The 16,864-nt window shown below is 39.2% G+C and overlaps 1 protein-coding gene across 3 annotated transcripts in view; it reads right to left on the bottom strand.

Annotated features, from left to right (window-relative positions):
- The window catches only part of SEMA6A (semaphorin 6A), a 120,242-nt gene that overhangs the window by 69,565 nt on the left and 33,813 nt on the right, over nt 1-16,864 (bottom strand). The window lies entirely within an intron of this gene.

Here is a 16,864-nt window from a genome sequence, read left to right as displayed (position 1 = left end):
TGAAAGAAAACAGCATATAATACAGTAAACAGCTCATAATTCCCAGGCAAATTTCACACAGACATTGATCTGCAGGGGAAACCAGTGTAAAAGTGGGGGTTTCTTTTCATCCCTTCCAGAATTTCAAATCTTTTCTGCTGCCTACCAAAGATTCCTTTTGAACTAAGCTATTCTACATTAGTCTGTCAGTCACTCAAGATCTACAGGCAGGAAGTCAAACTTCATAACCTACATAGTCTTTGAAACTTAATTTGGCAAACAAAATGCTAACTTGCCCTTCTGCAACACCATTTAATATTAGATACCTATGTCTCCTTTCTCAATGCCAAAAAAAGCATTAACAAGTCTTGAGTGCTGCATTTTCATTTCTAATTTCACAGACACAGCTGATTCCTCATCTTTTACCAAACTGAAATTATGTCAGAATAATTAATCTGCTTTGTCAGATATTTGCTTTCAAATAATACTGCAACTAATAAACTAAATTGGAACAGGGGTTCTGTTGCAGGCTGATACAGTCCTTAAGGACTAATGATTTATTATACTCCATGTTTGCCTATTATTACTCAAACATACAAACCGGAAAGTTGTCTGATACTCTATTTCTAATAACAAAATAACTGAGAGACTGATCTGGACTGAGACTAGAAAAAATACAATTTAATGTAAGACAATGACTGACACCTTAAATGAACAAAGTGTTGGACGGCAGAGGAAAAAAATAGAGGGAATAAAAGCAACACAATGCAGTCACAATCTGTCTATTATACTGTATGTGAGAATGCATACTAGAAGTTAGTACATACAAGGCCCAAGAGAAGCATTTCCATCTAACACTGGTTAGGCTGATAGCTGTGTACGATTACTGAAACAGCTATGTCTGCCTGCAGACACTTTCTTTACCTGTTTCCTCCATTTGTCTCTTTAATCACCTCTTATATTTTCTCTTGACTGCTTACCCTCTGGGGCAGGCACTTTCTTTTTTCTGTTTATTTCCATGCCCAGCAAACCAATCTTTGGAGCCCTTAGGAATGCCCTAAGTAGAAATAAGCAGCACAAGTACATACTCCACTTAGGAACAGTTTCCCTGAAAAGGTTTAAATTAGAAGGAAGACACAAGCATTAGAAGGGATAATTCCTTCATCCTGACACAATTTTTCTAAATGTAATTTTGCCAGTTTAATTTTTTTTTTCTCCTGTAAGTACAACACAAAATGACAGAACAAAGTCCCTCATCTTAAAAGGAAAATAGAATTAAATTCTTTCCTTCTTGAAATTGTCACCAATCCAATGCAGAATTCTTTTCTGAAATGTGCAACAGTTTAATTGGAAGAAACTTATCAAGCAATCTAATTCTTCCACTTAAGCCTGATTCATCCACAGTATCAGTCTGCAGGCTGTCAATTCAAACCACTTGTCTCACAGTAAGGCTCTGGAGCATAAGAACAGCTGCTTTGCCTTACTCCCCATCAGCACATCAGCCAATATCTAACAACGTGTGTACACTGCCAGGAAAGCTTACAGCACTGCAGACCTATCACTGCCACTCTGCTTTAGAGCTTGAGAAACTTTTCCCATGGGTCATTCTGCACCATCATTCTCTACTTCTCATTCAGATATGTGTACTGCTCTGCATAAATATACATGGAAGACAGATTCCAGGAAAATTAACAATGCCCAGCATGCTTACTTTGTCATTTTATGTATATGCTATGGGGCTTGATCTTCTTCCTTTTACCTGAAAAGAATTAATTGACTAATTCATATATTGACTTCTAATAAAGATTAGCTTAATAAGTTTTTAAGTATATGGAATTCTCTGTCATTTTAAAGAGTTGCGTTTAGGAATGAAAAGAGTGAGAAGAGAGAGAACCGACATAATTCTTGGTGGCTCTAGTGCTAGCAGTTGTTAAAATTCATACAAAGTAAATGCAAAATCTCCTCTTTGATAGGTCAATGATTCAAGTGGTCTATGCATTTGTATCAATGCCTATGTCAATAAAGTAACATTGAGTAGGTCTCAAGTTTCATCCAAAGGCAGCTTCTGACTGGGAGGTAATTATTCAAATATAACATTACTTTTGTTCTTAAAATGGTGGGAAGAGTTGTTTTATTTCAATGGAAATTCAGAAAGTGCTGATTAGACAATGTCACACCCACTTTTAGTACAAATTTCTTTTTCAGCAAATACCCATCTTTGGTTGGGCTCCTGGGAGTGATGCAAATGTTCTCACTTGCAACTGTGCTGAAATTACTTTCTATTCAAAAGTGCTTGGGACTGCAGTGTCTGATGAAGCATAAGTAGCTGTGTTGTGATGTTGAGCGAGTAGAAGCACTGCCTCCAAATAAAAGTTGTGCAAAACCCTCCCTCCAGTTCTCACTATTCAAAACATGATTACTGCTCCTCCCATTCAGCTAGTAGTGACAAGAAAACTGAGTTTTGGTGGTGGTGTGAACAGACACGTTAATAAAATACAGACCTGCAAATGTTTAAGAACATGTTTTACTATCTATGTCTAATGCAGTGACTTGTAGCCATTGAGTTCGCAGATTAGATCAGATTTCTTCCAACCTTTAAAAAACCCCAGCTAATCTGCTTGCATGCCAAACATCAATGCAAATGTAACTTCATGCAAGACATTTTGGTGCTCCAACTGTACTTTATGAAGCTGATGGTTTCAAATACTTATGTGAGACCATGTGTTCTGGTTACTTCTGTTTGTTTTAGTCATATTGTGATTAAGTACATATATTTTTAAAGATTTAGCTCTTAACACATATGTGCCTCAAAGTTTTGCCTTCCTAGATAGAATAAGTTTCTGTATGAGGCAGCACAGAGGTGAACCACCTCTAAGCAGGACATTTGGATACTAGTGCAATATATAATTACCTTCGCTATTGTAATTACTTATTTATAGTCTGTATACATATAAACATACGTATTCACACTTGTATTCTTATACAAATTCATATACATATATGCCACACATATACATAAATGCTTTATTTAGGGGAATTCAATTTTGTAAAAGTCACACTGGTGGCAAGAAGGAGTGTCTTGAAGCTAAGAAAATAATATTCATTCCCAACCCAGTCACATGGAAAATCTTAAATGGAAGAGCTAATTTCCTGGCAAACTCCATACTTTAAAACCGTACAGTCAGATTTGATCTTGTGAACAAATTCAAGAGCAACAGGAATAACTGTATAGACACATCTATAAAAAACTATTGAATGGGATGCTCTTCCCTGTAAGAAAACTCCCATCTTGTTGCTTTGGCCTTGCACCTTCTGTACCTTTAGCTAACTCCAGTACAACTCCAAGTAAAATCAAAGTATGTAACCATGTCAGAATTTTCCCATGACACCATAATCCCACTCTGTAAGGGAAAGATCTTGTTATATTCACTTATTACAAACCTCCTTTATACCATGATGGGTTGTGTTCATACACGACAGCTGCACTTCGATCCGCAAATTAGTAAGCTTAATGTGAGATTTACCAGACAAAACCCAGTGCTCTGTGTTGTGCATGAAACAAGACCAGAAAACCTAATAGCCATTAAAAAACATGGCTGTCTTAAATTCTTTTGTTTCTACAAACAGTAGAAATAATATTTTCTTCAAAAAGACAGTAAGTCTAGGAAGAAGAAACAGCACTTAAGCAGTGAGGAAACTAAAGACTGAAGCCAGATGAATTTCCACTACTGCATGAGGAAAAATGTATGACCAGGAGAAGTAGCAGCCTCTGTGAACTAACTCTGGAAATACTCAGCAAATAGCCCTTCTCATCCTAGTCAGCATTTCTTACCCTGGGAAAAACAAAAGAACCATAAAAAAGCCAGGAAGAAAGTGATTTGAGCTGCATAGCTGAGGCAGCAAAAGGACTTGAGAATCTCTTGTGGTAACAGCTTTAAAGGCATGCAAGTGAACCAAAAAACCCAAGTCCTATTTCAGCATCTCACTGGAAGAGACTTGCAGAAAAAGATCTGTCTACCCATACATAAAAAAACCACATACTGATCTACATAGCACGTTCTTTGCAACACTGAAGGCAAAGCACACAAACCATTCAGCTGGACTGCTTGCATATCTCTGCTATGGTACAGTTTTGGCTGGCAAGCATCCTTCATCTCCTTTGCCTAAGTCTTTGAGTGGAAGATGCTGTTACTACTATTTACCCCTCTAAATTCACAGTTCCTAGAAAGTGAAAGACAAGAGTTCTGTGCAAGTCAGAGAGAGGAATTAGGAATAATGCAACAACAACAACAAATAGAGGAATACAACCTGCAGGCTGCAGCTTCCAGAAAACGAGGACAGTTAGGCCAGTGCAGCTGAGCTGTTCATGAGAGCATCCTTTGTCTACTCCTGCTTGGGTGGTGGGCTAGCTGCTGCTCAGCCACATCACATGGCTGCACCTGGCAGCAGAAGGGATCATGCAAAATGCCCAGGCTGAGTAGTGCCAAGGGGATCAGACAGATGTGAGTGAACAGAAGCTCAGCAGGTGCTTGGGGAGCTCAAGAGAGAGGAGACACAAGTGGCTAACAGAAAGACACAGCATGGAGTGCCAGACATCACAACTGAATTGGCATGTGGCAGGACAGTGCCTGGGATGGCCAGCTCTTTGCTTCTGTTGTCCTTTCTCTAATGACTGCTGCTCAGTCACCTGAATGATGGTGCAGGTGGCCACAGAGACTTAATGCCAGATCTGTGCTCATCATCACTACCAACCTCCAACATCTTTTTGTGACCAATGGTGCAACTATCATTCATCTTTCCTTTCCTGTCCTGCTCCTGTTGTCTCTACAGCTGCCCATTCATTTCATATGGCCAGAAAAGCACTCTAGCACTCCAGGTAGCTGGCCTTTATGCCAGGGAGGCTGGTGCATACATGCATTCAGGTAATCACCTGTTCTCCTTCAAATGATGTGGTAACAAGGAATTTCTCCAGAATGCTGATGGGGGTAAGGGATGCAGTGCTCAAGAGAAGCCCTCACCTCAAGCCCTCACGTCTCTTGTCATCCCTGTTCACCCTAAATTACAAGTATAAAGCGCACTTTCCCTCATCTTTTGTGTCTTTGTGTTCACATGCACCAGAGAATGCATGGGTGCCCTCTGCTATACACACTTTACTACCATTTTAATTGGATTCAGGGCTGCTTACTCATTACCCAACTGCTGTGGGCTGCACGCCAGAAGTGACTATTAGGCCCAAGAGAGAGACACCAGTGAGAGTGATATTGCCTCACATTGTAAGTCACAGCACCTACCTTCATTTTAAAGAATAATACAGACTTCATTACTAGTTTGATATAACAGAGATTCACTGACTCACCATGTGGAACTTCCCACTAAGATGTTCAAGAAAACACATGTCTAAAATAAAACTTCAGCCAAAATACAAAGTACTTTTCAAGCAAGTGTCAGGGGTACTTGCTTATTTTGTTCAGGTTTGTGCAAATGTAAGTCATTACCACCTTCCTTCTCTCTTAGTTTGGAATTTTACAAGGCTGTACATCACACACCATAATGTCAGCTATGATATGTAACATCACTACCTCCTGCTTCAGTAAGCGATAAGCTGAAAAGATCTGGACAACACCCAGACATCACTGATGAGCCTCAGCCTGCCCAACAGTAGTAGCAGGTGTCAAGTCAGTAGGCAAAACTCAGCATGCTTAATGCTGGCAACCTGTCTTGTCAAGATCAGCATTACTGCTCGATCCAGTGCAGTGCAGAAAGAAAATGTGAAGAAGAAATGAAGGCCTAAACAGGAGAACCTTCTTCTGACACGAGTGAGATATCCCCAATGACTGCAGTTAATAGGATGCTGCTGTTCAGAGACAAACAGTCAGATGGAAGATGAACATCTCCCAGATGGAATTAGAAGCATCTCAGGCCTATCGATTTTGGTTGTAACCTTTACTGTAAACAGTCCACAGGGGCCTCATCAGCCACCTGTTCAGTGATATTTGCATTGAAATATAGAGCCAACGTAAATGAGAAAATGGCCACAGTTCCTTGCTAATGCATCTGCTCTGTTCCATCCCTCTGTCTGTGCATCACCAGCAGCATCACAGATACAGGTTTTAGAGGAAAGGGTAATGCAGTGGCAGTAACTCTCTTATGCAGCACCAGAAACAATGAACGCTCCATTTGTCGTGATGCTGACGGTGGTGGTACTGGTATTATACCATGCAATATTTCACTTTCTAATAATTGCTCAGTTTTATACTGAAAACAGGCTTGCCAAAACTGGGAGGAAAGCCATCTGTGCCTGGAGGACGACTGCCAGGAACATTTGCAATTTTATTTTGGGGTTATAAACCTGCAGAATGGAACAAAGGCAATGCCTAAATAACCCCTTTCACTCACCACCCCCAACCACACAGAGCAACATGACCCAACTCTGGAACAGCTTGGTCAGTCATTACAAAGATGTCTTTATTATTTTTAAGAGGTTCACTCATTTAAGAGATAAAAATAGCTCTATTGATTATTTGTGGGACTTCAGCAAGCCTCTGTCAACATTTTGAATTGATTTAAGAGCTAAATGTAGCAATCACAGTCTTTTGACAGGAGAGAATGCCATCTCCAATATATACTTTGCTGCTTCATCTCTGAATGCTTAATAGAAAACAGATATACTACCGGCAACATCACTACTATCCCCAGCTGACAGTTTGCCTGGGAAATATCAGTGCCAGTCAACTGACCTTCCGTTCTCTCATCTGATGGATAGAATAAAAATCAAGTAGCCACAAATGACCCAAAGATATAACAAATGTGGGCTCCCTTTATTTTCATCTCCTTCTAGATAACAAAGGTGAAACATAAAGCCTGATATGTTTTCACAACAATATTGACAATTGTCACTCATTAAAAGTTTGACACAGACCATTAGACATTGTCTCAGCTGCCACATGCTTGCTATAAACATAACATTAGGATCAGGCAGTAATCCTAAAACAAAATCCCTGCAGCTCCTCAGGTCAGATTTCCTCAGATTTTTAATATTTGCTTCCTCTCATTCTGGTATGTATTTAAATGAATTGCATTCAGTCTTCTCCCTCTAATCCGGAAGAAAGACTTTTTTTCCAGTTCCCTTGTGTCTGTGTGATGGATCAGATGGATACACATGGGCACAGGTTAACTTTGAAGAAAAAGTTAGGATACCATAGAATATATCACTGTGTTTAAAGCTCAATATAATCACAAACAAATCTGCACTTTTTGTTAGTGCAAGAAACGTTCATGTATCTAAGGCAGGAACCCCTGCTGTATTCTTCAGGAAACTTGTCCTGCTTATTTGAAATTATAGTTTCCATTTTTCAGGTGATAAAACAGTAGAGAAATGCAAATCTTTACATTTAAGTCAGCTGTCAAGTAATCAGAGCAAACTGCCTAGCTCTCGTGCAGTTTGGCCAGTTCTGGTCCTAAAACCATTTATGCAAAAATTGACTTGTTAACCTAGCTTCATTTACCTTGAGTGAAATTGCAAGAGAATTTTTTTAAAAGGCATCAATCAACTTTGGCAGTAAGTGGTTTTATAAAACATCAAACTATACTCCTAACATTCAAAATGTGAAAATGTGCAAATGCTAAGAACAGACATTACCATTTCCATATTAATTACTCTACCTGTGGGACGCCATAGTACCCAACTAATTCATCAGGATAAGTTGTCCTGACAAATAAAAAACACAAGTAAGCAAAGAGTTCTCATTGTGTATTTATAATTTTAGCCCCTCATTTGTTAATTAAATCAGTTTTCTCCGGCTCCTCTGGACCTTGAAAACAGCATGAAACAGATTATTGAAAAAAATTTAAAATGTCCACAAATGTAAAACCTGAGGGAAATTTTAAAAATGCCTATGGATAAGCATGACCAGGAAGGTGAAAAAAACAGAAGACAAGTGATTAGAAAACAATTGGTTAACCGGGAACATTGCCTCTCAGCACTACCTCTGACATCTCTTTCCCTCAGACATCCATTTGTTCACATATACCTATACGCTTATAGACATTCACCCCAATTTAAAAATCTTAGTTATCACAGGAAAGGTTTTTTATGAAAACTTTAGAGAAATTTCATAGATCTCTGCCTTTCATGATTATTCTTTGTTGCCCAATGTTTTTTTTGCTACAGCCTTAAAAGAGTAGATTAAATCTGAGACAGAAAATCCATGTAGTTTGCTCATCCTCTGAGTTGAGCATAATGCTTGCAGTAATCCAGTTCCTGCAGTTTCCTAGTAATTGCTAGCTGCAAATGGTATACACTGAGCTTTGCGCTGCCTAGATTCATGCCCAACAAATTGCCAAATTTTACATCATATATAATCCAAACAGCTTTATGGGACAAGTTAATATAAGAAAGTACTCTATCCTCAGGAATGTGTTTTGAGTAAAGGGATCACCTCAATATGCCAACATAACACATTTTTCACTCTTCATTTCACCACTTCAGGGTTATGAAGAAAACAGAAGGCAAAGCAAGAAGCCAACAGATATATAAGAAAAATCCTACTTCCAAGGCACTGCTGAGACAAATTATATTGTCTGTTAATCTGGACATAAGGTTAATTACTGTGATTCAACTTACTTTAAAGGCAGGAAAATGCTATATGCAGATATCATCAATTAACCTCTGAATATAAACATCACGATTCCTGTAATTAATAGAACAGTGCAAGATCACTCTAATTACTGAGGGTCTGTTATTGAGAGGAAATATGAACTATCTGATGTGATTTTGAGGCCAAATTTAAAATTGAGGTGGTGTGGGTCAGAAAAAGTGAAAAAAAAAGAAAAAAAAAGATTAGAGTTGGACAGAGATAAGCTGCAGCACCACATAAATACAGTACTCTCTTCTCCTGACACACATTCACCCACACACTGAAGAATACAAGCATCATTTGTTCACACCTGCTTCTTAGCACAGCGTGAGGGAATTAGAGCAGCATAGAAAAGGAAGTCAAAGCAGCATTGACAAATGCCTGTAGTACAAGTTACAAAAGCAATAGCTCTGTTACTTTGTGCTTTACTTCTTTGGAAAAGCTGTGGAGAAAAAGGTTCAGTGTAGCAAGAGAGAACAAGCCCACTGAGTATGACTGCCTGAATGGTGCATGATGGATGAGCTTCCTTGCGAATAGGAAAAGCCTTTAATCCGTTCTCCGGCTCATTGGTAGAGCAGGGCAAAGTCGTTCTCTTCTTCTGCAGGAAATATCCTCTGCCTTTTCAATACCACGTGTAGGGTTTTTGCAAAGGACAATCCAGACTGTCACCCAGATGAGAGAGCAGCCTGTTTCCAGGTCTTGTGCTAGGGCAGTCTCAGCTATGCAGCCCAAAACCCTGCAGCGAGACAAAGACGTTTCTATATTGCTTGCGTTTCCTACAGCTATTTTAGGAATGATTGGCTGCATTCAGGTTCCAACTGCAAATAATGAGATACACGGAAAGAGGAGTCATTTTCACAGCATCAGCACACAGCTAATGACTGATGCTGAAAACATCATTACTAATACTCCAGCTAATTTTGCAAAGTTTAAAAAAACAATGTTGTGTGCAAGAGACAGAATGTTGGCATCCTCCCAGAGATGAAGTAACATCCATCAACACCAGGATGGGAAGACTTTTGCTCTGGTGTTCTTTGAAGAAATTTTGGCTCTAACAGATATGCTTAGCCTTTTTCAGACAGCCAAAGACCAATTCCTAAACCTCTTCCACTTCTCCCCCACCCCCTGCAACTTAATGGAAAAGCAATGGTTCATTAGCATGAAGCATCTATAAGAATTCAGCAAGACAGCAAGCACATACAGTTTTTAACAGATTTGCCAGGTGTTTCTGAACCTAAATGAATCCTTCCTAGCTTGCCTGACAAGACAGAAATTCCTGTGCAGGAATTGGGAAGAAGAGAGTGTAGCTGGCAAACTGCTGCTCTGATTTCTTACTCTGCAGTTCTACTGCTTATGTGATTTATATGCAATGCTGCAGAGACAGTTTCCTCTGACTTTGGGTTGGCCTCAATAATGTGGACACACAGCTGGTCAGTTGCCAGGAGTTGATCTACAGCCAAGACTCCAACTCCTGCCAGCAGATAGAAGAAAAAAAAAAAAAAAGCATGAAAGACATAGAACAGAAAATCAAATTATTTTTAATGACACTTAAGGCTGTATGCATGTACCATGCTGAACTCACTAGAAACACTTGAAGAGATGCAAGCTGTCATCAAGGTGTGATGTTCACAACTGGACACAAACCTAGCAACTCCATGTCAAGCCTTGCTTTGTATGAATGATGCCTCACAGATTATGCTTTCTTGCACCACAGAGCAGCAACTCTCCAGCTTGCAGCACAGTCACATAGTTCGCAGTTACAACTAGAGGGCAATGACTTGTTTTTATTTATGCCTGTGGAAATGCTGACACTGACATCTGCTAGATTGTGGTGTACTGATTCCTACTGGAGTAAAAAAAATCCTGTAGCTGCTTTATAGATAATGCCACTTGCATCAGCTCATAGGTGGTGTTGCTTTACCAATTTACAAGCCTTCCGCTTTCAAAGAACTGCATGTATTTACTACCTTCAACCTCATCATATATCCTTATATAAAGGCTGAGTTAAATTCTAAGTTGATATGACTTCTGAGCAAAGGAAATGGAAATACTACATTCAAATTTCCTGTGAAATCAGAGGCTATATTTAATCTTATATAAGATATTATTTTGGTTTGAATTCTTGCTTTCTTAGAGTATGCAAATTAGATGCTCTTGGTCATACTCCATGTTGTATTTCTTCTTCTTAAAATTTGTCTGTGAGCTATTCAGAACAGAATATCCTGCATATTGTTAATCTGTGGTATCACATCACTACACCAGCTTTAAATAAGAGGCTCTTCTTTGCACATGCATGGCCTTATATGCAACCTGTCTGCCATAGAATAATGTCCATTTTGCAGTGTCTACAACTATATGCATCAGTCATTTCTGGTGTCATGAATAACAGGGTGAATACCATCTACAAAATGGCCTGTGATAGCTCAGTGAAAAAGCCTTTTGAAGAAGTCCTCTCTCAATAACTTGCAGCAACAAAGATATTTGAAACACATCTCTTCAGGCATTTCCCCTCTTCTGATGGAAATATGTAACTTTGAAATAAAGCACTTCATCTACAAAATCTTTTGGCAATGTCTGAGGGATTCTGTTACTTTATATTTGCTTTATCTCAGGATTATCAGCAATAGCTATTCCTAGAGCCATAGAGGTACCTCAGTGAAACAAACAGCCCAAAGCTTCTCCACACTCCTGCAAAACTTTCAGAATAGAGAAAGACCTTTATTTAGTTCACTTACTTACCAGTAAGCTACACCTGCTGCATGTGGAATCAGAAACATGTCCAGCCAGGGAACAAATGGCACTCTTGGAACTTGCTAAATATTTTTTTTTTTTTTTTTTTTATGGCAAGGGGGCAAAAATATAGAAATTCATTTATAATTTACAGTTAACCCATTGCATACTAGTGCCTACCACAACTCCCCTCCTTAATTTAGAGTTGGAAACCAATTTTTTTTTTCCCTCAGCAAAATCATATACATTTTTTCCGTGTTGTTGTAAAAGTACAGGATGTCATGCCCTGGTCAAGATAAAACAACCTGCACAGAATCTGCATGGAAGAGTAGGCAGCCAGGACAGGCAACATGAACCTATGACTAGCAAGATGAAGTTTCAAACTGGCAGTGTTCTACAATAAAGTGCTTTTATAATTACCAGAATTGGTCTGTGAGGCTGAAAACTCTGATTCCTCCCTGGTACAGGCTGTCAGAAATGCTTGCAGGCTTCCTTTCTGAATGCTAAGGAGCTCCCTACAGCCCCTCCCTTCCTTTCCTTTCCCTTCCCGGCACTTACATACAGGAACTCTCTCTCGTAAATGCTTGGCTTCCCTCATGCAAGAACAGATTTGGCTCTCCTTACGCTGGAACAGATTACTCCCCTTACTCACACACACCCTTACATTCACCAAAAGCTGAGAACAGTATTTCTGTTGCAAGCTCGTGGGGACAGATGGTATCTTCCTTCCTTTTTTTGGAAAGCTTTAAGATCACTACTGCTTCACATAAATTAAAAAAAAACTTTTGATGATCAAAGGATAACTAAACTTGGCACATACCTCCTAATGTGCATTTTAATAAAGCTGACTTGTGACATTTCTCTTAGCTGAATGGTGGTAAACTCTGAAAACAGGTGTTATTTGGAGAAATTCGAATAGAGAGATGTGGTAGCTAGCTCCCAGAGGTTGGAAAATGAAGAACATGAAGAGGAAGCTGCTTTCTTCAGGAGCTCTCCAGGCATGTTCTTTTTCCATCAAGGATACAGATCACCTGCTGTGCACTTTCTCAGCTGATAGAACTGGACACCCTCTTCTCCCCTGACCAACCAAACGGAGGTAAACTTTTTCCCTCAGCCAGGAACGGAGCGGGTCACCCCTGCTGTGTGTTCCCTGGAGGCAGAACACAGTCATCCAGAAGAATTTTGCCTGACTGGAAACACAAATGAGGACAGAAATCTTTCCATAACAACTTCCACATCAGTCTCTTCTCCTGCTGTGGTTAGCAATGGACAAGACCGAATTCATTAGGACAAAAGTGTTAAGCCATATGTGCTCTATAGGGTACTCCAACAAGAACTCTCCCAAATAAGATTAATTGTACTGCATGAGTCAACATACACAAAATCTATAAAAAAAAAATTATTAAAACCTCTTTCATTTCCAATATGCTGCTTTCAAGGTATTTCTAATATAAGCACAGACAAAAGGTATGCTTTCTTTTATGACAGGCCTGAAATAAAGAAGCTGTAATTAACAAAACCAGATACAACTTTAGAGGTAACAGTTTTGATTGTAAGGATAAGAAACTTTCCTTTTAACTTACTCAGCAGCAAGCAGTCTTCCACCTCTCCTCCTTCCTATACCCTTTTCTCTTTGACTCTGCCAAGCTATACAATAGACAGATTGATTATTTTCTTCTACAGAAATTTGTTTACTGATTACTGCTTTGTCAGAAAGCAACCACACACGATCTACACTCAACCAATGTCTTGCATCAGCTGAACAAAGTAGTCCACTTGTACTGCTGGTTGGATTCAACTATACACTAGAAGACTAACACAGTTTGTGGCTGTCACCTGTGTGATTATAAAGTTTTGGCTACAACCCCTACAGCAAAATATAGCTGGGGATTAAAGCAGCACTACCATCAGAAAGAAAATAATATCTTCACTGGCAGAAGATACAAGTGAACTGGAGCTCCTTTTGAATATTTCTTGCTAAACTTGTATTTTACCCCAGGAATTCTAGGTGTTCTGCAAGTTTTAAGAAAAAGGCCTTGTCCTGAAAGATTTACAGTTGACATAGACAATAGATACATATGTGGATAAGGGTTTTCTTTTTAAAATTTCTACTGGTACAAGAAAAACCTGTAGTTCCTACCTATAGTTCTCTACTGAAACACACAAGTCTTTTGTCCCATTTCCCCAGGCAAACATTTTAAAATGCTTGGCAAATTTAAAATAGAATTTTAAAATAGGAAACTGTAAAAAACATTGACAGCACTTCTATAGCAAAATAGACACAGTAATAATTGACTTCCAACACCCCAAACTGCTCAGAACAATGTTCTGGTCTCAAATACATTCAGATGCTGAACTCCAGTCCAGCACCAGGTTCTTAACAAATGAACCACTCACATATACACATACACGGGATCCATTCCCCAAGATAGACGAGTTATTGGTTGAAGTTTCTGTTTTGGGAGGGACATCACTTTGGAGCAGTTTTGCAGTTCAAGGAGCACAAACATGATGATTCATCTCACTGGAACTATTCAACTTATAATCATGCATTTGCTTAGTTTTTCCATTATTACCAATTGGTCAGTCAGAGCTACATGGTTTTTTTCCTAGCTGTCCCTACAAAAGCTACCCAAATAACAAAAGAGTTGTTATGGAATCTTCTTCCTAAAGAGCAGACTTTAGAAGCACTGATGTTTGAAAATCCCTGCCCCCAGTGTGGGGAAAGACTGCAGAATTCACCATTCAGTCTTAGTTCAATAACAAGGGAAATGATGTTCCACAATTTTCAGTTCTTATGAAAGTTTTCCTTCATTCTGTCAAATCAATCAACTTAAATTATATTTAATTATTAGACTCCAACAGCTGGGCTTAACCAGAATAATCTAATAATTGCAGCAAATTCACACTTAAAAGCAAACCTCAGTCACAATGTCTTGGACAAATTGAAGGTTTAACATGCAAACAGTTTCCAGATGATACAAGTAAAAAAAATATGGTTTCACTCAACAGTCATTAAGTTTCAATTCTAGCAGTAATGAAAAGGAAGCAATTAAAAGGTATTTCTTAATAAAGGAAGAAAGGAAGACAAAAATTCAGCACTGAAGCAGGACAGTGTTATGATCATTAGGGGCAAAACAGAAGAACAAGAACACTATCTCTGGTTGCTAAAGCCACAGCCAGAATTGGTATGATATAAACAGCAGCACTAGGTCCCTTGAGACTACAGTGTTGTGTGAAGCCACACATAAAACATTTCACTTTTGTCTCTCGGGGACCAGAGAAGGCTGAAGGTCAATTTTAGCTAACTATTCAAATCCTCCCATTGCATCCTCCCGAAACAACACTTACCTTCCTTTCCAACCTCAGCAGCAGCTAAAAGCCTAACTATGCACTGCTGTGAAGATCTTGCACTTAATAAAGCCCTGTAAGTTTGATTTTTAAGTAGAGATCACTAAAAAAAACTTTATACTTATTAGCCTTTAACTTTGGTATCCAAAAATAATGAAAGCTCCTGAGAAACTAGTAGGTATCTCTGAATAAAAGGAATGAACACTACCCCATCACAGTCTTGCATTGCTTCCCATTTACTCCTCCCCTCCCCTTATTTTGCGGACAACAAGATGGACAATACATGAAAATTTGATTCTTGGTAAGCTGAGTCATGCAAATTAGCTTAATGAAATAGATGACTTCGTGTATGTCCCTTGGATACTAATTAAGCTCAAGTATCCACTCAGCTAATGACTAAAGCAATACCATGAGAGTTCTTGTGGAGGTGTCACAGCTATACTTCTTTTATTTTTTTTAAACAGCCCTTTACTCAGCACGTATTTCTTTCTCAGATCCCCCTGGACAGGAGAACAGGCCAGCTTCTAAAGAGCAGACAGAAACAGTTAACAGTTTAAGACACAACTGATGCAGCAGAAAAATCTGCACTTTGCACAGCTTGGGCCTCAACATACAAAGGAGATATGCCTTCGTGCCCCCAGTTTTCCAAAGCAGATTACCAGTGCACAGCAAGGGGCTGTTTTGACTCTGTAATTATAGCCATCTTAATAATGATTTGTTCAATGGATGCTTACTGCTGGTGCCCAGACAGTTTAATCACTATGCATTCGGCTGTAGAGAACCAGCTACCCTTCCTGTCATTTGCAACATGGGACATGTTGTGTGAAGGCGGTGTAAATGAGCCTCCCCTGAGCTAGCTGGCTAATATAGTTTCATAATTTAAAGCCTAAATTATAAAATAGACCAGGAAAAGTGATAATGTGTTGCCTCTTTTTACAGAAATATGTTTCACCTCGGGTGCACTGGATGAACAGTCACTCCTTACCAAGCCTATACATATATTATTTATTGAGCACCAGCTGTGTCCTCAGCACTGTGCAGACACAGGGAGATGTGCTCCCTACTCCTGAGAAGCTTTTATACTAAAGTATTGGAGTTTCACATTCATTCTGCATGTAGGAATACCACTGACTTCGCTATGGGGAGCAGTTGCAGAAGCAGATATTAAGGCATCTGTACAAGCTAGTGTATCATCAAGTGCTAGGTACAGTGAGAGACAAAATTCAAGCAGTGCTCCCACACAGACTATGATATAGGCCTCGTGGAAACTACTGCGAAGACTGATACAGAAGAGGTATGAATACCTAAGCATATGTGAAAATACAGAAAGATGGAGTACTGTTTCAAGTTCCAACAACCCTTTGTCCTGATGCTGCCTGTATTTCTCCACACACCACTGCTGCGTGGTTCCTGACTTACTGTGTTCTTAGATTATTATGCTTTTAAGGCAATACTGATCCAGAAACATCCATCAATGAAAGAACCATTTCCAATGTCTTCCAGTGCCAGGGACTTGCTGGGTACTAGTACTGCTGGGTAAACACATGGAGTGTGCCTAATGTGAGAAGGAGGTATGAATCACCACCAGAACCTCAAAAATGTATTTCATATTGAAATGAAATACTACTCTCAGATTCCTACAAAAATTTCTCACACTAAAACCAGAAGTGGCTGAATGTACAGTTATATTTACACATGGTGGATAAAAGAATCTGGAAAAAAATTGGGGAAGTAAAAGGCTTAAGTGGGGATAAAAGGGTGCAGACCTGAGTATAGCCACTGGGAAGCACAGAACAAAGACTGTGATAACTGTGAAGCTGGAGGTACAAATAGGTGAAGCAGGCTAGGGCGGGAGAGCTGTTGTGTATCTGTGCATGGAGGGAGAGAAATCGTCAGTGGGTGGCAGATGGAGTGAAAAACACAAAGATGAGAAGGGTATTTCAAAATGAATATAGCTTTAAAAAGAATCTGAGGCAGAAGGATAGGTGTGGATATATATAAAAACATCTTTAAAAGTGGAGAAAGGCAATTACAGGCAAAGGGAAAAGATTCAGAGAAGATTCATAAGGAAATGAAAATAAAAGAAAGGCATCAGCTGGATGGAAAGAAGTGAAGGATACTGCTATGTATCACACCCATTTTCATTTGAAGTCCATGGTTGGACATTT

The sequence above is a fragment of the Calypte anna genome, chromosome Z, assembly GCF_003957555.1.
Source record: "Calypte anna isolate BGI_N300 chromosome Z, bCalAnn1_v1.p, whole genome shotgun sequence".
Classification (NCBI taxonomy): Eukaryota; Metazoa; Chordata; class Aves; order Apodiformes; family Trochilidae; genus Calypte; species Calypte anna.
Note: the sequence above shows the minus strand (reverse complement) of the source record. Positions and strands in the feature narration are given on the sequence as shown.